Genomic DNA, 21,451 nt, shown 5'->3' on the forward strand with positions numbered 1-21,451 from the left:
TTATTACAGAGGAAACAAATTGTGTTAAAATACAGCTATCAAAATATATTTTTTTAAAACTCACCAACCCCAGGTTAAGAATTTCTACTCTAGTCCTTCCATCTTATTCTTAAGTGAAGAAATAAACTATTTTTGTATATGTCAAGTAGCCTCCTTCCATTTCTTATGGCTTCACCGTAGACCCAACTTCCTCCAAACAACTTATAATCAACTCATGTCTACATGCAATATTAGTTAAAAAAAAAAAACAGAATAGATCAAGAAAACAAATGTTTCTGTGTGTCCTTCATGTAGCCTTAGGATGTAGATTTTCTTAAGACCAGAAACTCTTGTCTTGAGGCCATGATTGTCTGACAGACAAGCCAATCAGAACTTCAGTTCAAATCAAGCAATGCTTGGAGTGACCCTACATGAAAGACTTATAATTGTGGAGTGACAGGTGATTTATTGCAGGTATTAAATAGCAACAATTGTTAATCATTACTTTACAATGAAGTGAGTGCAGTTCCATGAAAACCTTGAAATGGCAGTCCATGTATCACCCAAGATCCTGGATCCCAGATGCCCAACTTCTAGAAACATGATGGATCTGGTCAATGAACAACTGGGATTGCAAGCAGGACAAACATGGAGTGACTCCAACATTATGGGCAGGGTTTTTATGCTACCCAGAGTCTACATAGAAAAGTGTGAGGAAGAAAAGAGTTTGATGGGTTTTCTTGTTTTCTAATAAGACTTGTTCCCAAAGGGTGAGGGGAGTACTGCCAAACCTATGACTTGAGGCTTCAGATGAAGCCCTTCCTAGCTGGCCACATACAAAGTGAAAGTTAGGGAGGGCCAGGAGCCCAGAAGTAAGCTATATGGCCTTCTCTAGCTTGACTGGGAAACCAAGATCTGAGAAAAGCTTATTCTTGGAAAAAGAGAAATTTAAACAGAAAAGGAACACCTGAGACAGGAAAGTGTAATAATCTCATAGAAAGTTGTTGGAGACAAGGAATTAGCACAAGATTTTATACAAAAGAAAGAAGGCCTAAAGGGTCTCTCAGGGATCCAACTACAGGAGTGACTAATGTCTGACCTTGGCCAGTGGAATTATGTTACACTTCTTTAACCAGATGATGGTTTGAATCTGGCCAGATGACCTCCTTCATCTGTAACTGCCTAGAGAACTTGATGAATTTCATCTAGATGGGTGGTCTGAATAAAAGGCATCACCCAAATTTACCTCCTTGAAGCAGCCATGCACATGAGCAGGGAGGCTGGAAGGTTTCCATAGCCATTTTGTAGGGTCTTTTCTAGGTTTTCCCCTTACTGTTGGAAACTTGAGCTTCTCTCTAAGTAAATCTTTTATTAACTGACAGAAGGGCTAAAAGCAGAAGTGTGCTGAAGCCAGCTTGAAAATAGTTCAAGAGAGCTGATTGTTAAATATTCAGAGACATAAGCCTCAGAAATCAATATTACAAATTAGCACTAGATTGTTGTTTGATTGTCTAGACTGATAGCGATAGAGAAAATGCTAGTAGTAAAGATTTAACTGAAAAATGTCATGTAATATCAATAATATGGAAATAGTTCTTGATCAATGGCACACGTAAAACCCAGTGGAATTGTGCGTCAGCAATGGGAGGGAGGTGGAGGTAGGGGGAGGGAAAGAACAAGAATCTTGTAACCATGGAAAATTATTTAAAATTAATTAATTAAATAAAATTTTCCAAAATTTTCAAAATTAAAAAAAAAAGGCAAAAAAATATCATGTGCACTTTTTCTTTTGGCTATTTAGTTGTTAAGCGTTGACCAGCACACCTCTGACTACAAGTACCTCATTTCATGTGTCAGCCCTGACCTATACATATCATAGTTCTTGCTGAACTGGTCTTCTATGATTCAAACTTACACTCTCCCAGAGTCACAAAAGTAAATAGTTAAGAAGGGATTTGGGCCTTTCAAGCTTATTCCTGGTCCTTTTTCTAAGTGCTGTCCTCTACTACAGTATGGCATCATGTACTGATTTATGGTGCCTCAATAAATATCACCTCCAAAATGACTTCATGAAATTGCCAAGCCTACCACTGTGAGAGGAAGGGATGTGATCTCACCCTTCTCTATATTTCCAAAGGACTTTGTACTGTTGTTTGTTTGTTTTAAAATTTTGAACTTACCCCCCCCCACCAAAGCGTGCCCATAAGCTTTTTGGGATATGAACCCCAACTGGTGACATTGTCATGCACAAGAAAGCAAGGACACCTGCTTGAGAAAGCATGTGTAAAGTACTGTGAAAGCCTGAACATCATCACCAACATAATAGCTAGCATTTATGGAGCACCTCTCCTAGGCCAAGCGCTTTACAAATGTTTTCTCATTTGAGCCTTGGAAGGTAGGTGTTATTATTATCTCCATTTTATGGGTGACAAAACTCAGGAAAACAGAGTTGCCCAGAGTCCCAGAGATAGTTTCTGAGGCCAGCTTTGAAGTCTTCTGTGGCACCTCCTGGCTCCTTATGCCACTGTGCTATAATTATAGTAATAGCATGCAATATCAATGCTACCTGTTATAATGATGAGTATCAGGGGAGCCTGAGACTACACCTCAAGGCCCTGGGTACTTATTGTTCTACATTTCTTTCCTTGAAGTCCATAAACAATGTTCCTGAGAAACAGATGTTTCCAGTCCCATGGGTGACCTCATGAATTTGAGAAGTCTGAGATGGTTACCCAACAGGAGGAATTATCTCAGAAAGGCACCTCCTCCAGCAGGTTCCTGAGTCGAAACAACATGCTTGATTGATCCATGAGTTGATGATACAGAGTCTATCCAAGGTCAATTTGAAATATTATTAAGAAATCCTGCAAAGCTGTCTTCGCCTTACTAGGAGAGTGTAAAAATAATAATAGGATCTGATTTCATGTTTTATTTAACTTTTTGTTCTCGTTGGTATTTTGTGTAGAAGGGTTTTTTACCCCAGGCACAGACATCCAGGGAAACTCAAGATAGTTTTAAGTAGAAAAAGATCTTGAGCATTCTACTCCATATTTCCAAGGAAATCTGCTTTCCATCTTTGAAGAGGGCTTTGACTGGGTTCTCATTCCTTCGTTCTATCTCTCTAAGAGAAGTTCTGGGTGAGAACTGTATCTATGTACTGGCCATCAGATATTTGCAATTTAGGTGTTGGCCACTCTTTAAGAGGTTGAGGATAAAAGCCATCCCTGCTGTTCACTTCATTTCATTTATTTATTTATTTATTTTGTTTATTTAAACCTTTACCTTCCCTCTTGGAGTCAATACTATGTATTGGTTCCAAGGCAGAAGAGTAGTAAGGGCTAGGCAATGGGAGTCAAGTGACTTGCCCAGGATCACACAGCTGGGAAGTGTCTGAGGCTAGATTTGAACTTAGGACCTCCCATCTCTAGGCCTGGCTCTCAATCCACTGAGTTATCCAGCTGCACCCCCTGTTGTTCACTTTAGATGGGAAGTGGCCCCATTTCACACTGGGAGGATAATAGTTAGCTTACCCTCAGCCAGTTTGGATCTCTCAGAACACTTGTTACACAAAAGAAAATCACGAAGAGTGAGCAAACATTTATCCAAGGAAATAGTAAAACAGAAACAAGGGAGGGTATACAGATTAATTGAATAACAGACAAAGGAATCTTCAGCTCAGGACTCAGTTAAAATCTCATCAAAGAGAGAATCAAGGAGAAAACAATCTCACCAAAGAAGTCTGCTCCTAGCCATCTGGAGGGGTGCAAATGCTGAGAATAAAGGGGCATGTGAAGGTGCTGGCTTTCCCCACTTGTCTGTGGTACTGGGAAATCCTGTTATCTATTTTAAAGTTTGGATACATGCCTCTCTTGCCCATTTTCTCTCCTCTGATTCTTCTCAGAGGTCTCTCTGTATTTAAGCACTGTCACAGATCCAGAGGTATTCACTTAAATGCAGAGCTAGAGCAACTAGGGAGATAAACTCATGAAGATGTATAAAGATATAACATGGTGGGCAGCTAGGTAGCACAATAGATAGAATACCAGATATGAAGTCAGAGACTCTAGGTTCAAATCTGACCTTAAACATGTCCTAAGCTGTGTGACCCTGGACTATATATACTCATGTGTTTTACATATATATATAAATATATGTTTGTGAAATATATATACCCACCCACACATATATGTGGATTTATTTACTCATGTGTTTTATATATATAAACAGATTTGATCCTGCTTACTTTATCAACTAAGGATTTGTTTACCCATGTGTATACATATGTTTATTTTTATATATTTATATATATATATCTAATTTATACATATATGAATATATGATATATAAATTCTTGCTTTATTTATCATTTGTTTATTGCATTTGTGTCATATTTATGTATATATGTAATATATATATAATAAATATATATAACACATGAGCAAATAAATCCTTAGTCGATAAAGTAAGCAGGATCAAATCTGTTTAGGAGACTCTAGCCCTCAGCCAAACTCCTAGGCGACATGGCTTTGGCACGCAGAATCCTCCTCAGCATTTTTCAGAAGCTGGAAAGGATTCCAGGGGATAAAATTGCAGAGTGAAAATCTCTATTGGAGGGGTTCACAGACATGAAAGCAAAGAGCCTTCCCTCTCAGAATCAGGTAGCTTACCCACGTTTCACTCAAAATAGCAATATTGAGCTCCCCAAATTCTCTCTGAAGTTTTTAATGACTCCAGAAGTTTAAGCTTTCTTAAGAGTTGTCCCCTCTGGTACTGTAAAGGTGCTCTACTGTCCCGTTTCACATTAATTAGTAGATAAGATGGTCCCTAATAGTCTCCGTTGAGAGCTTCTGCTAATGACAGAGGACTATATGAATATATAGTTGTTTAACATCACTAAAATATGAGAGGCAGGGAAGGTAGAAGACCAGCCTTGGAATCAGAAAGCCCTAGGTTCTAATCTTGCCTCTGGCACACGCTGGCTGTGTGACCAGGGACAAGTACAACTACGCAACTAAGGTGGAATTCTAGACGAGTTGCTTGCTTTGGTAGAGGGAGCTTATATATACAGATGTTACCCCCAAAGTTGGCCAACTCTGCAGGCATTCAAGTTTCTTCCAAGCACCTTCCCGGCTTGGCAGCCTCTCCTACTTTGCCCTCTTCTTCATTTAAGACCTGCCTTCTCAGTCTCCATCCAGGCATCCACGTGTAGGGTTCTGGTAGGCTCTTTTAGCCTAACATTGTCGCCAAGAGTTAGGAAGCTTCCCAGCACTTACAAGCTCTCTTCTGCTTCTTCACCTCATTATATCTGCTGGGAACTCAGTAATAGCCTTGGTATCTGTAGCCTGGATGGTAATTAATAAATGGACCATGTCTTAAAGTCACTGGAAGGCTTATGAATCTATTTCCCCCCAAGATAGAGCAAATACTCTAGAGAGAATTTTCTTAGATTATCACTCTGACTGCAGGATTAGTCATTCTGCATTATAAATGCTGTTTCATTTAGCATTTCAGTTCTCAATGGACTGTAACCTGTCTGAGCTAGTCTCATAATGTTGAGAGATAGACATTTCCCCAAAATAGATTTATCTCTTCCATATTGCATGATTGTATGAATTGCACTAAAATATAGAATATAAATGCAATTAATTCTTCAGGTCTAGACTTGATCTTGCTTTATAAGTGAGTCTTTGGTGACCAAAATAATTGACTTCTCTTTTTCTTGGCTAAACTTTGTAAGTACTCATTTAAAACATAATCTCTTCTCCCCATACAACCCCATCTAAACAGAATTTTGATTACATTTAACTCTTTGATTCAGTTCAGAAGCACTGACTCAGTTCTGGACCTCCAGGTGCAGGAATAAAGAGTTTGTCAGTAATGTGACAATTTGAATTAATGAGCTTTTTTCTATTCTTTTCAATCAAATCGGTAAATATTTGCTGAGTTCCTCCTGTACATAAGGCAGAATGCCAAGTGCGCTGGGGGATACTAAAAGTACTAGAGGACTATTCCTGGACCCCTAGGGACATAAAAACTGTGGACACTTAAATAATAACAAAGGATCTTTGAAAAAATTAAAGGTAAAATAGTCAAGGCATAGCCAGGAAACACACGATTTATTTCCAACTGGATTATGAAAACAGTATTTACTATTTTAAACTCATTTCCAACTAATTTGGCTAAATCCCATTGTCATTTTCTCTCCTAATGTTTCAGTGGTAAGGTGTTACTATCCTCTAATCTACTATTCTGCTCACACATGCTTATTAAATATTAACTTTTAGAAAATTTTCTTATGATAGCTAACAAACTCTATTTAAAATTTTTTTTATACAAACTCCATATTATAATTATTGGGTCTGTCAGACCCCAGACCTTGTCAGTAGAGACCAGGTTTCCCCTTGGGGGTATCTCTTACAGATTTCTTAGGCTCATGTCCCCAAAGTTTCCCTTGGGAACATTAGCTGCTGGGGCATATACTTCCAAGAGAGGGCCCTTAGCTCCCATGCAAGTATTCAAATAGAAAACAAAACATAAAATACAGAACAGATTTTCTTTAATATGACAGAAAACACAAAGAATAATAGAAGTTAAGCCAGCAATCTACTCTGGAGAAATCCTAGCTCTCCCGAACTTAGATAGTAACTCAGACTTACAAAAGTTTATGTTAATAAATTCAGAGAATGTTGGAATAAGTTTGGGGGGGAAGAAGGGAAGGGTACAAGCATATATAGGGTCGACTATGTTCTAGGCACTGTGTTAAGAGCTTTCTTCATTTCATTCTCACAATAATCTTTTTTGAGGTAGATGCCGTTATTATCCCTATTTTACAGATGACGAACTGAGAGAGAGGTTAAATTACTCATTCAGAGTCACACAACTGGTAAGTGTCTGGGGCCAGATTTGAACTCAGGTAGGTATTCCTGACTCCAGACCTCACTGCATGACTTGAAGATCCAGCCAAGGAGGCTGAGAAGTAGCAGTCAGAAAGGTAGGAGGAGAACCAGGACAGAGCAGTGTCATGAAAACCTAGAGAAAAGAGGAACCAAGAAGGGAGCATGATCAACAGTGTCAAAGGCTGCAGGGAGGATGAAGACCCTCTTATTAGATAGAGTCAGGTTCCCCTCAAATGACCTCAGTCCGGATGTCATGCTCCTAGAATAGGAAATGTTGAATAGGAAGTAGACCTAGGAGAAGTTCCTCAGGGTAAAAGTTTAACTGTATCCCTTCATTGAAGGAGAAGATTCTATGGGGGAGAGGATTACTAAGAAACTGCAGTGATCCTGAAAAATCATCAAGAGAGCATTTTTTAAAATAAAAAAACTAATCAGAGATTTACATCTAAAAAGGATCTTAGAAGTCTTCTAGTCTAACCTCCTCACTATCAGACTACAATTTAAAAAATAAGTAGAAACTGTTTTGTCAATGCTATAACTAGGTTTCATGAAATCTGTATTTTTATATAGGAATCAGAAAGCTATGATTATGGAGATTATTACATTTAATTCAAAATTTCTATTTTCTCTTTGACTCCGACCATCCTCTTTCTCTGACTCCTCTGTCTTGGTCTTTTTCTGTCTGTCCTCTTTCTCTTTTTTCTCTATCTCTTTCTTAATTGTCTAACTTTTGTCTGTTTCTCTCTTCTCTCTGTCCTTTCAATCTGTCTGTTTTCAACTCATCTTTTCATCACTCCAGCTCTATCTTCATCTCTGTTTTGCTATAGTCTTTTTGCCTCAATCTTCTGTCTCTAACTGTCCTAGTCTCTGTATCCATTCCAGATATGTGGAAATATAGTATATGTTTATAAAATACTTACATAATCTAGAATAATTATGAGAACATAATATATAAATATAAAAAAACTTTATATATAATTATATTGCTAGAGATATATATTCACATCTTTTAGATACTAAATCCTTTAATTTTTAAGGATTGAATACATATTAGGATTTAAAATAATTATCAAAATTACTGTATATATAATTTATTAATGGTTAAAACAATAAAATATATATTACTTACAGTATTTTACCTGTGAAAATAACCACAGCCCAAATCACTTCAAACCTTCATTATCAATATAGTAGATTTCTTTTTACTTGTGAAAACACATTTAGTAAATATCATTTCATTTTACCCAGGATAACCAATATACTATCTTCATTCTATTCCCCTTTATTACCTTCCAGAGATTGAAATGACAGTAGTTTTTATAAAGGAAGAAGACAGTCAACTTCTTTCTCTGCTGTCTTGGCAGACATGATGGAAAATGGCTTCTCTCAATCCCTAGCTCTCAGTGGTCTCCTCCCTCTCTATAAAATTGTTTCTATAGTATTTCTTTAGAAAACAACCATTAGGAAAACTCTAAAAATAGATGAGTTTCTCCTCACCTTCTTTTGTTGTTTTCTTGTAGATCCGTAAAGATCAAATTTAAGCCCACATTCCCCCATATATCCCTATCTCCATAGGGAGTCATTCCATAGAATGACAGTTACTTTGGTAATTCCTGGTTTCTACAATCTTAAAGAAGTAGTAACGGTTACTTTTGCTTTTACAGACCAAGCTTTAGAAGGAGGTGCTATAACTTAATCAATCAATATTTAGGTTCTACTGTGTTCCAGGCATGGTTTTAACCAAGTTGGGGATACAAAGAGAGACAAAAGATAATACTTTACTCAGAGTTTAAAGTGGCAGCCAAGTGGCACAGTGGATTTGGGGTTCAAAACACACTTCCAGACTGAGTGACCCTTGGCAAGTCACTTACCCTGTTTGCCTAGCCCTTGCCCTTCTGTCTTAAGAGTTATTATTATTATTATGTGGAGTGAGAAATTGGTGTGTTATTCTCATGTTATTAATATTTATTAATATCTAAAAGTTGGTGTCTCCTGCCACAAATCCTTACGAAAGCTTTACAGCTTTAAGTGAGTCATAAGTCAGTCTGAGAATTACCTTAAGCAAGAGTTCCAGGCTGATGGCCTTAGGTACTCATGACCAAATCTTAAATATCAATTTTCTTTTTTAAACCCTTACCAACATTGGTTCCAAGGCAGTGACTTGTCCAGGGTCACACAGCTGGGTAGTGTCTGAGGTCACATTTGAAACTAGGACCTCCCATCTATAGACCTGGCTCTTAATTCCTTAAGTATCAATCTTGAGTACCCTTTTGTCTTAGAAGATTCCTATTATATCTTTGTATTGACTGATCCTCTTATCAGCCCCTCCTAGATAATCCAGTCCTGAATTACTCCCCTCCTTGTATTTGTCTCCAACTTCCTGGTCATTTCTTTAAAATATTGATTTGCTTTGATGTATTCATTGTGAAGCTATTCTCCAATTTCTTAAAGATGTTAATTGATTTGAATGCCTTCATTGTAAAGCCAACTATTCAACACTGTCTCCAACTGCTATAAAACATTATAATCCCTTCTGAAGACTTGGTTACATTAGGATTCTCCTATAAATTGGGGATTTTTCTGTGAATTTTTTGGGCATTTTGTCTTGGGTCACAACTTGAGGCAATGCCTCATATTTTCTCTGTAATTCCTTAGGGGCATCTGTCTTGGGTCCATGACTTGAGACAGTACCCCTTTCCCCATCTCTCTCTCTCTCTCAATAGAGCATTATATTTTAAATGATTGATTTCCACAGTCATATTTTTTAATAAGTGGTGAAAGAGGATGAACTTTGAGATTTCCAAGGTCTCCTCAACTTCTACTCCACATTATGAAGACAAAGTAAGGGTTTTAAAAAAATCTAATGGAGGAAACAACATGCAAATATATAGTAGTAGTAGTCTCTCGGGAGCCGAGAATGACGATTGTCTTTGTGCATTATCATCTATTGATGTACCCTCATGTGGCTCTGGAGTCCAAAGGCTGAGGCGCAGAGTTTGTGGCACATGGGGCCTGGGACGCCAGTTGTTACGGGAGGTGCGGTTGTGGCCTGGTGTCGGCGTTCACGCGCAGCGGCAAGACATCGACGTCGCTCATCTTCAAAGGCGGCGGCATGGTGAATGTGGGTTCGCCAGCTGCTTCTGACAGAGGCAGCAAGTTCTAGTTGCTTTGGTGTAATGCCAGCCCACTTCAAGTTTGACTTTAGCTGATCCATGAATCTTTTCTTTGGTCGGCCTTGTTTCCTGAGTCCAGCTGACAGTTCACCATAGAATACCTGTCTTGGTATTCGCTGTGGGTCCATGTGGATGACGTGTCCAGACCATCGTAGCTGGGCTTTGAGGACCATGACTTCGATGCTGGTGGAGTTGGCTCTGTCGAGGACTTCCTGATTGGTGATTCGGTCCTGCCATCGGATCCTCATGATTGACCGGAGGGAGCGTTGGTGGAATTGCTCCAGCTGTTTCATGTGCTTCTGGTACAGTGCCATGTCTTGCAACCGTACAGGAGCGAGCTGAGGACCACTGCGTTGTACACTTTGAGCTTCATCGCAGTGCTTACACCGCTGTGTTGGAGGACTTTGGAGCGCAGCCGCCCAAGTGCCTGGCTGGCCTTTTGGATCCTGGCATTAATCTCGTGGTCTGGGGACCCATCGTTGGCAATGGTGCTGCCCAGGTACTTGAAAGTGTTGACGTTAGAAAGCTGCGTGCCATCGATTGTAATGCATAGCTGGTTCGTTGGCCTCCCTGGTGCGGGTTGGAACAGCATCTCTGTTTTGCTGAGGCTGATAGTCAGGCCAAACAGTTTTGTTGAGGTGGAGAACCTGTCCACAATGGTTTGAAGATGATTTTCTTGGTGGGCCATGAGAGCACAGTCATCTGCGAAGAGAGCTTCCAGGATGAGTCTCTCTGTTGTCTTTGTTTTTGCAATCAGGTGGCGAAGGTCAAATAGTGAGCCATCCAGTCGGTATTTGATGTAGATGCCCAGGTCTAGATCCATCACAGCATGTCATAATACTTGAGTGAAGTATAGGTTGAATAGTACCGGAGCAAGGACACAGCCTTGTTTCACGCCATTGGAGATGTTGAAGCGATCCGAAGTCTCTCCACCAGATAGGACTTCCCCTGTCATATCAACATGAAAGAGCTGGATCAGTTTGACGAATTTTGCTGGGCAACAGAGCTTGATAAGGATCACCCACAGTGCATCCCTGTTCACTGTGTCGAACGCCTTTGTCATGTCTATGAAGACAATGTAGAGACTCAGGTTCTGCTCAAGACATTTTTCCTGCATTTGCTTCACCGTGAAGACCATTTCAATGGTGCTGCGATCTGGTCGGAAGCCACATTGTGATTCAGGCAGGTTCTGCTCTGAAACAGATGACAAGAGTCTGTTGAGTATAACACGGGCAAGGATCTTTCCAGCAGTGGAGAGTAGTGAGATGCCTCTGTAGTTGTCACAGGCTGCTTGTGTGCCTTTGTTCTTGTATAGGACTATGATAGAGGCATCTCTGAGTTCTGAGGGCATGTCTTCCTCTTCCCATATGCTGGTCAGCACTATGTGGAATGCCTGAAGCGCCTTTCCCTTTAAGGCCTTATACACCTCGGTTGGGATCCCGTCTTTACCAGGTGCCTTGCCTGCACTCATTTGTTTAATGGCTTTTTGGACTTCTTCTAATGAAGGAGGGATGTCAAGTTGCTCGATGATGAAATTTTGGGGGATCTGGTCAAGGGCCCTTTGGTCGACTGAGGAGGGTAGGTTGAAGAGCTGGCTGAAATGTTCTTTCCACCTGTTGCTGATGCCTTTTTTATCTTTTATGAGATTGTCACTGTCAGAGGATAGTAAGGGGGTGGGGGCGGATTTTAATGGCCCATAGACAGTCTTGAGGGCACTGAAAAATTGTTTATAGTTTTTCGTGTCAGCAAAGTGCTGGATTTCTTTTGCCTTTTTTCCCCACCATTGGTCTTGCATTTTCCTGATCTCTCACTGTGCCGTGGCTTGGAAGGACTTGAATCTGTCCTTTTTAGGATCAGAGTTTGGGTTATTTTGCCACTCCATAAAGGCTTTGTTCTTTTTGTTCAACAGGTTGTCAATAGCAGTGTTGTTCTCCTCGAACCAGTCCTGGTGGTTGCGTTGTTTGGGGGCTAGGACTGCCTTTGATGTTTCCGTCACCACGTCTTTGAACTGGTTCCATTTCTTGGTTGGGCTTCCAGTGAGTGGTCCCTTGGCAGACAGTTTGTCATCCAGACAGGACTGGAATGTTTGCAGATAAAATGGATCTCTGAGACAACTCACGTTGCAAGATGCGCGAACTGTCTGGGCGCGTTTTGGATGGCGAGGCGCAATGCGCATTTGAAGAGTCGCTCTAACCAATCGGTGGTCTGTCCAGCATTCAGCTCCTCTCATGGCTATGGTGATCTGTACATCCTGGATGTCTCACCGGCGTACAATGATATAGTCAATGAGATGCCACTGTTTTGATCGTGGGTGCATCCACGTTGTTTTATATTTGTTTGCCATTCTGAACACAGTGTTCGTGATGGTGAGTTCAAACTCTGAGCATTTGCTGAGTAGCAGTAGGCCGTTGTTGTTCATTTTGCCCATGCTGTGTTTGCCAAGCACTCTCCTTTCCATCTTTCATGGTCCTGGCCAACGTGGGGGTTGAAGTCTCCCAGTAGTATCAGCTTGTCATTTGTGGGCACTGAGTGCAGGACGGCACTCAGGTCAGAGTAGAACTGCTCAATGGTCTCCTCTGTGCTGGTCAGTGTATGGGCATATGCGCTGATGATTGTGGCATACCGGTCTTTGCTGAGAGGCAAATGGATCTTCATGAGCCTCTCGCTGATGCCCACAGGCAAGTCTGGCAGCTGTTTAAGCAAGCTGGTCTTGACAGCCAGGCCAACACCTTGGATCCTGTCTTCATTTGTGGCTCTACCTTTCCAGAAGAAGGTGTATCCAGTGGTGGGTTCGCTGAGTGATCCCTCTTCTGGTAAGCGTGTTTCACTTAAGGCTGCAATGTCGATGTTATATCGCACCAGTTCTTTACCAATTAGAGCTGTTCTTCTCTCAGGTCTTGGGGTATTCTCTCTATCAAGTAATGTCCTGATGTTCTATGCTCCTAGTAGGAGTTTCTTTGTGTTTTGTTTTCTTTGGTTTCGACCGCTTAAAGGGATGACCCACCAGCCGCGGTGTGCTGACTGGGTGTTTGTAGGGCAGGCCATGTCTGGGACACCTTTTCTAGTCTCCTCCCTTGATTAGAGTGAGCAGTGCTGTCCTAGAGAGGGCTGCTCAGTCGCCCAGGATGCTGCCGAACATCCCTGCTGCCCACAAGGCCGAGCGACCACTGGTCCGTGGGCCGCCTACGTGCAGGATTGTGACTACAACTGCCAGTGGTCACCTCCACCTGTTGCATCGCCACTCCCCCCTTGCTGCAGGTCTTGAAAAGGGTGGGCGGGGTTGGAATAGATGAGTGTGAACAAAGATGCTTGTGTGTGAAAGAGATTTAAGTGGAAAAGTCGATGCACAGAGACAGTCCCACTCTCTGGGCATTGGAAGCCTGGATCCAGTGGCATGAAAAAATTGTTATGTCTGGAGACTTCCTCAGCTGCATTGGGTGACCGTCCTTTGTGCTCCAACACGCCCTAAGCACTCCACAGTGCTTTGCTCTATCGCCATTTTTGTTATTTAAACTATAAATATGGTGAAATTATGGTTTTTTATTGAAGTGACACACTACCGGCATTATGTTCAATTTTTTGGCAAATTTTGACACACCAAGGCCAAAAGGTTACCCATAACTGCTCTAGAATTAAGAGAGGTTGGGGAAGGCTTCATATAGAAGGCGGGATTTTAAGTGACACTTTATAGAAGCCTGGCGGTCAGTACTTGGAACAGAGATGGGAGCCGTTCCAGGTAAGGGAGATAGCAAATGCCCAGAGTGGAGAAAGGGCAGTGTCTCATTCAAGGAACAGTCAGGAGGCCAATGTCCCTGGATCCAAGAGTATGTGGTGGGGCATAAAAAAGAATGGAAAGGTAGGACTAGGTTATGAAGGCCTTTGAATGCCCCTGAAAGCATTTCCTATTTGGTCCTGTAGGAGCCTGGGGGCCACTGGAGTTGGTTGAGGAGAGGGGTGGCATGCCAGACTGGCACCTTAGGAAAATCACTCTAATGGTTGCCTGCAGGACAGACTATATGGAGGAGAGCCTTGGGCAGACTATTGCAGTGATCCAGGCAGGAGGTGATGAAAGCCGGCAGCAGAGGGGTGGCAGGATCAGAGGAAAGAAGGGGGCATATGCAAGAGATATTACACAGGTGAAAGCAATAGATCTTGGATCTGGGTGGTGAGGCAGAGCAGTGTTATAGCAATTTACTTCTAGGTTGTGAAGCTGAGTGAGAACATGGTGCCCTTTGCGAGGATGAGGGAACAGGGATTGGGGGTGGTGGTAGAGAGAATTTCGGAGAAAAAGATAGTGAGTTCTATTTTGTATCTTCTGAGCTTAAGATGTTTACTACACATACAATTTGGGGTATCTGAAAAGCAGTTGGAGATGGAAGATAAGGGTTTGGGGCCAGATAGGTAGATTTGAGAATCATTAGCATAGAGATGGTAATTAAATCCAAGCAAGTTGATGAGATCATCAAATGAAGTAGTATAGAGGGAGAAGAGAAGAGGGAACCAGGCCAGAACCCTTATGGTTAGAGCTTCCAGCAAAGAAACTGAGAAGAAGAGGAGATAAGTAGGATAAGTAGGAGGAGAGCCAGGAAAGAGCTATGTCCCCAAAACCTAGAAATCTGACTGAATCTTTTATATTTCAAAAGTGTTTCTTATCAACAATGTGTGTTTGATTCTCATTTCTTATCCATTTTCCTATCCTCTTTTCTTCTTTAGTTAAATTCTTCCCATTCCTATTCTCCTCATCTGATTATGGATTGTATTTTTTTCCCTTCATTATATCCTCTTATATTTTGCTTCTTCTCCTTGCTCTTAAATCTCTTTTTAAAAAAAGAAAGGAAAGGAAAAAAACATTAATGTGATCAATACTAGTCATTTGAAATGAAAGTGATCCCCTACCTCAGTCCCTCCTGTCCTCAACTGGTCTAGGTCCTAATCACTGATACATACATTGACTTTCTCTTCTTTTAAACCAGACTCTTTTAAGTAGTTACAGATTTCTTCCAGAAGGCTCTGTGAGAAGGACTTGATAGTCTTGGATCCTGAGGTTGTTCTCCAGTGAATTTACTTCCCCTCTCAGCTTTGTAGAACCTGCAGGTTTGATAAGTATGCTGTTTGTGTTATTATTCAGGTCACCATGAAAACTTAACAAGTTCAAGGTCAAGATATATCTCTGGAGCACTCCAAAGGAGACTTTCCAAGTTGCCACGGGACCATTAATGATGACTATCCTTTGCGTCAATCCCTTTAACCAGTTCCAAATTTATCTAATTGTTCTATTGTCCTGCTCACGTATATTTATCTCTTTCACAAAAATAGCACGAAAAGCTTTATCTGCCACACTAAGAATAAATACTAACCAAAATACCATATAATTGTGAAAGAGTTGGTCCTTGAAAGTCTAGGACTTAATCACAGAAAAGGGGCCTAAAACAAGGAGATAAGCTAGCTGCAAGAAGTTGGTCAAATGAGCCACTTATGTGGAGTAAACAAATCTTGAGTGAATTTAAATGGAAGCAAAGTCAAGTCAGCAATTTCAAGTGTCAGCTACCCTTAAAGAAATTCCCAGTTCCCACCCAAATCTTCAGAAGTTTCATGGAAAGGAATGCCCAGAGCATGGCCTCTGGGGAGATCAGAAACACAGGTAAGGAGACAGGTACCCCAAAGAAAGGGGTCTGGACCCTATGACTGACACCCCTTCTGCCTGACTGCCACCAAACAGCTTCATTCCTGGAATAGAAATTATTTTTCCTATGATTTTTCATGACCTTCCCTTCTCTAGCTCCCTATATATTTTGCATGTATCATCAGAAGGTGGGTTCCTTTTATACTTTGACTGCTTCTGAACTTACCAAATTGATTTTTAAATGTCAGTGGCCAATCATTGTTCCTCCTATGGCTTTTTGTCCTTTCTAAATCACTCAGGGGATTTGTTCACACCTCATAAGTGGATCAAACTTTCCTGGCTAGTTGAACACCTCATCATAAGGTCCCTTTTCCGGGATTGGGTACTGAGCATTCAAGGACTAATTCCCTTACACTAAAATATACACATTCTAGAACCTGAGATTCGAAGAAGTCACAATTGGGACACCATAGTAGAGTGGAAAGAGCATTGGCTTTAGAGTGAGAAAATCCAAGCTCAAATGTCTTTGATTTCAGTACTTTCAGTCAGTCAATAAACATTTATTAAAGGCCCATTATGTGCCCAGTACTATGCTAAGTGCCAGAGACACAAAGAAAGACTAAAAGTTTCTGTTCTGGAAGAGCTCACAATGAGGGAAACAATATATAAGGAACTAGTTATAAATAAGCTACATACAGAATGAATTAGAAATAAACAGAGAGAAGACACTAGCATTAAAGAAGATTCATTTTCCTCATCTCTATTAGTAGGTTAGATTGTCTGACCTCTAAGATACTTGTTCTAAATCTGTGAACTGTGTAATCTGTTTCTAAGTTTTATTTACTTCTCTGCTAATAATTACAGATACATTAATTTAATTTATAAAAGATGAGAATTAAAGTATTATTTTGAATATTACTACTTCAGCAAAATACACAGTGCCAGAGCAGCTTGAGTTCATGCATTTTCTAATGAACCCAGCATTTATCCAATTTCCAATATCTGAATTTACCTAATATAGAAGGGCAGCCAGGCGGCATAGTAAATAGAGTCCTGAGCCTGGAGTCTGGAAGTTCATCTCCCAGAGTTCAAATCTGGCCTCAGATACTTACTAACAGTGTGATGTGACCCTAAGCAAGTCACTTAATCCTGTTTTCCTCAGTTTCCTCATCTGTAAAAATACATTGGAGAAACAAATATCAAACCACTCTAATATCTTTGCCAAGAAAATCTGAAACAGGGTCATTTAGAGTCAGATGCAACTAAAATGATTCAACAACAACAAATATATAAGGATCATAGATTTAAAGCTAGAAGGCATCTTAGAGACATCCTAGTGCATTCCTTTTTTTTTTTTAACTTACTTTCCATCTTAGAATCAATACTGTGTATTGGTTCCAAGGCAGAAGAGCTATAAGGGCCAGGCAATGGGGGTTAAATGACTTGTCCAGGGCCACACATTAGGAAGTGCTTGAGGTCAAATTTGAACCCAGGACCTCCCATCTATATGGCTTTCAATCTACTGAGTCACCTAGCTGCCCCTGTAGTAGTAGTAGTAGTAGTCTCTCTTGGTAACCGAGGATGACAATTCTGTAGTCCATTCTTTAGAGACTGAGGTGTTTTATAACAATGATGACTGCAATAGCAAACAGAGATAGCAATGGCTACAAAATGTTGCTTTAAAAATAGTTATTAAGTAAAGCAAGTTAATATTCTAAATGGGTGCCACATAGTAGAAAGACTCATAGTGTAATAGATTGGTAGGTAGGCGATGACAGATGGCATCTTTCTAACAATATCAAGGAGTGGACAGTTAGCATTAGCAAACTAGCTGAGATATACTGGCATTTACTTCATGGGGAAAAATAAAACAAGATATTGGTACCCAAACTGCTTATCAGTAAAATATTAGTCTTATTTCCTAAAGTTTCATTCAAAATATAAAGCTTTTTTCTTCAAGCATTAATTTCAGGCATTAAACTACCTCTAACTAGCTAATTAGTGTTCTGATCAAACCACTGTACTAATCAATATAGTTTCCAGAAATAAAAAGATGTTAACTTTCCTATATTTTGCTTTGTTCAGAAACAACTAGATTAAATATTGTATTGGGTAACATATCCTTGGAAGGCCATGGAAAAGCTTAAGAGTGATCCAGAGGAGCTGGGTTCACCAACCAGTGAGTGGTTTTGAGGTCCTGGCATTTGGGGACTGGTTGAAGGAAATGGATGTGATCCGGACAATAGATTTTAAATGAGACATTATATTGTGAACTCTCTCATTAGACTGTCAAGTCCTTGAGGACAGGGATCTTTTCTTTCCTTTCTAACACCGGAATTTAGCACAGTGCCTGGCACATAGTAGGTGCTTAATAAGTGTTTGTTGACTTTATTGACTTAGCTGGAAGATGGATAAAACCTATCCTTCTTGGTCTCAAAGAACAGAATCAGGAGAAATGGGTAGAAGTTGCTAAGTTGCTACGTTTCTAAGAGGCAAATTTAGACTTAATGAAAAACAATGAGAACTATTCTGAAGTGAAATGGGCTGCTTCAGGAGATAGTTGGTTCTCCCTCATTGGAGGTCATCAAGCAAATGCTGCATGACCACTTTTTAAGGTTATGTTGTAAGAGGGAATTATTTTCAGGTATGGGTTTGTCTACTTGGACACTGAGTTCTCTTCTAATTTTGAAATTCTGTGATTTTATGACTCAGTAGAGTGTGAAAGACAGGCAAAGGACCTTGCTACTTGGATTCCTGCAAGTATAATGAGTTCAGAACTGGAAAGCTGTCATCAGCTTTTGTTCTTCTGGTTTCCAAGGAAGTGTCAAATGGATACCACTGGGAATAAATGTAGGGGCAAGGAAATTTGTTTTCTCCTCCCCTTCCCTCTATACCTGTATCCTGGAGTGTTCAATTTAATTACTCAGTGAAAACCTCATTGCCTCCTGATTCAGGCACCTCAGAGATCCTCAAAGCAGTGATCTTGCTGATCCCAATTCTGAGGAAGCAACAGGGGAAATCCACCTGTTCTCCACAGAGTGGCCAGATGAGTTAGAAGAGTCACTAGTGTGCTAGCCCTCAGCCAGCACAGAGTAGTTCAGCTTCTAGTCCCATGATGTTCCAGTTGCTGTAGGCATGTATAAATAAAAATGGTAATGAATCACTTTTCAGTTGGACTTTTCCATTGGGACTGGGAGGTCAGTTCCTGAATTCTCCTTCCTGTATCTTTTGAGTACAAACCTTTGTTTGGTGCCACAAAGGAATAGCTCCTGGGATGTGAAGATGGTTGACAGCAATTAAGGAAACCTTGCCTTCCCACCTTAAAACTAGTCAGTACTTGTTGCTGTCAAAGAGTAATAGAATGTCAGAAAAGGAAGGGAAATTTAAAGTGTAAATTGTATAAGTCTCCCAGACCATACCCATATCCACAGCAGATTTCTAAGGTGAACAGCCTTTGGACAAGTCATTTAACCCTGTTTGCCTCAGTTTTCTCATCTGTAAAATGTGTTGGGAGAATTTTTTCATCTGTAAAATGAACTGGAAAAGGAAATGGCAAACCAGTGCCTTTGCCAAGAAAACCCCAAATAGGGTCATGAAGAGTTGGACACAACTGAAAAAAATGACAACGGCAAAGACAATTTAAAACAAGGTTCTAAATATAGGTGGATATGATGAACGGCTTTAAATAACAAGCTGAACATTTTGCATTTTATTCAAAAGGCAATAGGAAGTCAGTGAAAATTTTTGAATGACCTGGCTGACAAAGTCAGATTTGTTTTAGAATGATCAATTTGGCAGCTGCGCCAAGGATGTACTATTAGAAAATGAAGAGACAGGAATAAAGGGTACCAACTAGGAGGCTATCGCAATAGTTCAGACAAGAGATAATATTGGTAGGTTTTGTTTATAATATAAATCATTCCCTGAATATCTGCATTAAGTAGATGAGCTAATCAGGGACCACTATAATTTGATTATGATTCACTCAAAACATTTTGAGAAAAAAAGTAAGTATATCTTTTAAATTCTTTCCACAAGTTTCCCTTACTAGTCTTTCAAAACTTTTTCATTCTGCTAGTGCTTATGTTGAAAGATTAGAAGACTCAACCTTTTATTATGTGTTGCAATTGTGTGGCTTTCTGAACTAGGCTCAAGTGATGTTTATAAATGCAGAATAACTTGTCAGTTGATTTGGTGAATTGAAGGCATTTGAGTAGGTAAGAAACATACAGAAGAAAATAAATATGACCTCTAGAATCTAGCACAATTGTCTATTAAAAAAAATGTGTCTGAGACACAGATTGTTCACAGTTGTGACACTACATATGCCTGGTCCAAATCAATTGCCAAAAGATCTGAGCACTCCCCAGCATAAGAACAACAACAAAAGTAGAAAAATAGCTCAGGAATCAGAAATCCAACAAAGGGTAAAACAATAATAATTATAACCATGGTTCCTTATACCTAAGAAGTAATTTGTCCAATCAGTCAAAGCCAGCATTCCAAAACTTTTAAAAATTTGGTATGTAGCTGCCTAGGGAAATTATACTTTTGGTTTTATGACATTTCTATACATTGAAATGTACTATTGCCCCTGTGGGTAAAGCGTTAACCACAACTACATCCTAAGTAGTTGGATCAAATTTATTTCTCAACTGCCTTATAAAGGTAGAAGAAAACAGAGATGGGATGTCAGTTGGCAGAGGACACTAAGTATATAACACCATAAGAGAAGCGATAAGAGAATTCTGCTGAATATTGTTATGTTGCCAACGGGAAGGGAAAAGAGAATCATCACCTTCAAAAAAGGCCAGAGGAAAAGGTCAAAGGAATTCTGGTAGTCACTGGAAATGAGCAGTATTTAAAGTATTATATGTGTCAGCTGGCACATACACTTGCTAGGGATTATTGAAGGCTTATGAACCTCAAAGTATAGACAACTAGAAATTAAAAGCAAAGCATGATCTCATATATTATGCTTGTATCCATTCCCTATGTAGGTTGCTTTGGCTAGGATGATTATGAAACTCAGGGAGCTGAGATAAGCTTCATTCAGGGCTTTCTCTCTAGAGTAAACTAATGAACTTTGGATGAACTGAATAAGCTATTGCAATCATGGAATCTTAAAAGTTAGATTAACTAGTTTACCCTCCTGCCCAATACATGGATCTCTACAGAAACTCCAAAAGGGATTGGTTAACCAGCTAATTCATCCAATGATGGAGAATTCAGTATCTTATGAGTCCACCTATAATAATTTTGGATAGAACTAATTGTTGGGAAGTTCCTCCATACATTGAGCTGTAATTTGCCTCCTTGTCACTTCTAACCATTAATCCCATTTCTCTTTCCTCTTTTGAAGCAACATAAATAATCCTTATTGAAACAACTAGGTGACAATGGATGATAGAGCATTGGACATAGAAGAGGAAGACTTGCTTTTGAATTTAGCTTCAGACACTAAGTTGTGTGATGCTCAGCAATTCATTTTCCTTGTCTCTAACAATGTCCTCAACTGTAAAGTAGGGATGATAATGGTACCTACCTCACAGGGTTGTTGGGAGACTCAAATGAGATATTCGTTAAGTGCTTAATCTGGAATATGGTTTGTTGTACAAAAATGACATTACTAGTGATTTTTTAAAAAACCTTTATCTTCCATCTTGGAATGGTTCCAAGGCAAAAGAGCTAGGCAATGGGGGTTAAAGGACTTGCCCAGGGTCATACAGCTAGGAAGTGTCTGAGGCCAGATTTGAATGGTAGTCTTTTGCCTCCATTAT

The 21,451-nt window shown here is 40.0% G+C and overlaps 1 long non-coding RNA gene across 2 annotated transcripts in view; it reads right to left on the bottom strand.

The window, feature by feature from the left end:
* The window catches only part of LOC103104384 (uncharacterized), a 66,288-nt gene extending 57,800 nt beyond the window's left edge, over positions 1 to 8,488 (bottom strand). The window contains exon 1 of one of the 2 annotated variants that reach the window (XR_008917522.1): positions 8,373 to 8,488. This is a non-coding gene — a long non-coding RNA (uncharacterized LOC103104384). The other variant, XR_008917523.1, reaches the window with a different exon arrangement.
* Positions 8,489 to 21,451: the final 12,963 nt, after the last annotated feature.

The sequence above is a fragment of the Monodelphis domestica genome, chromosome 3 (assembly GCF_027887165.1).
Source record: "Monodelphis domestica isolate mMonDom1 chromosome 3, mMonDom1.pri, whole genome shotgun sequence".
Lineage (NCBI taxonomy): Eukaryota > Metazoa > Chordata > Mammalia > Didelphimorphia > Didelphidae > Monodelphis > Monodelphis domestica.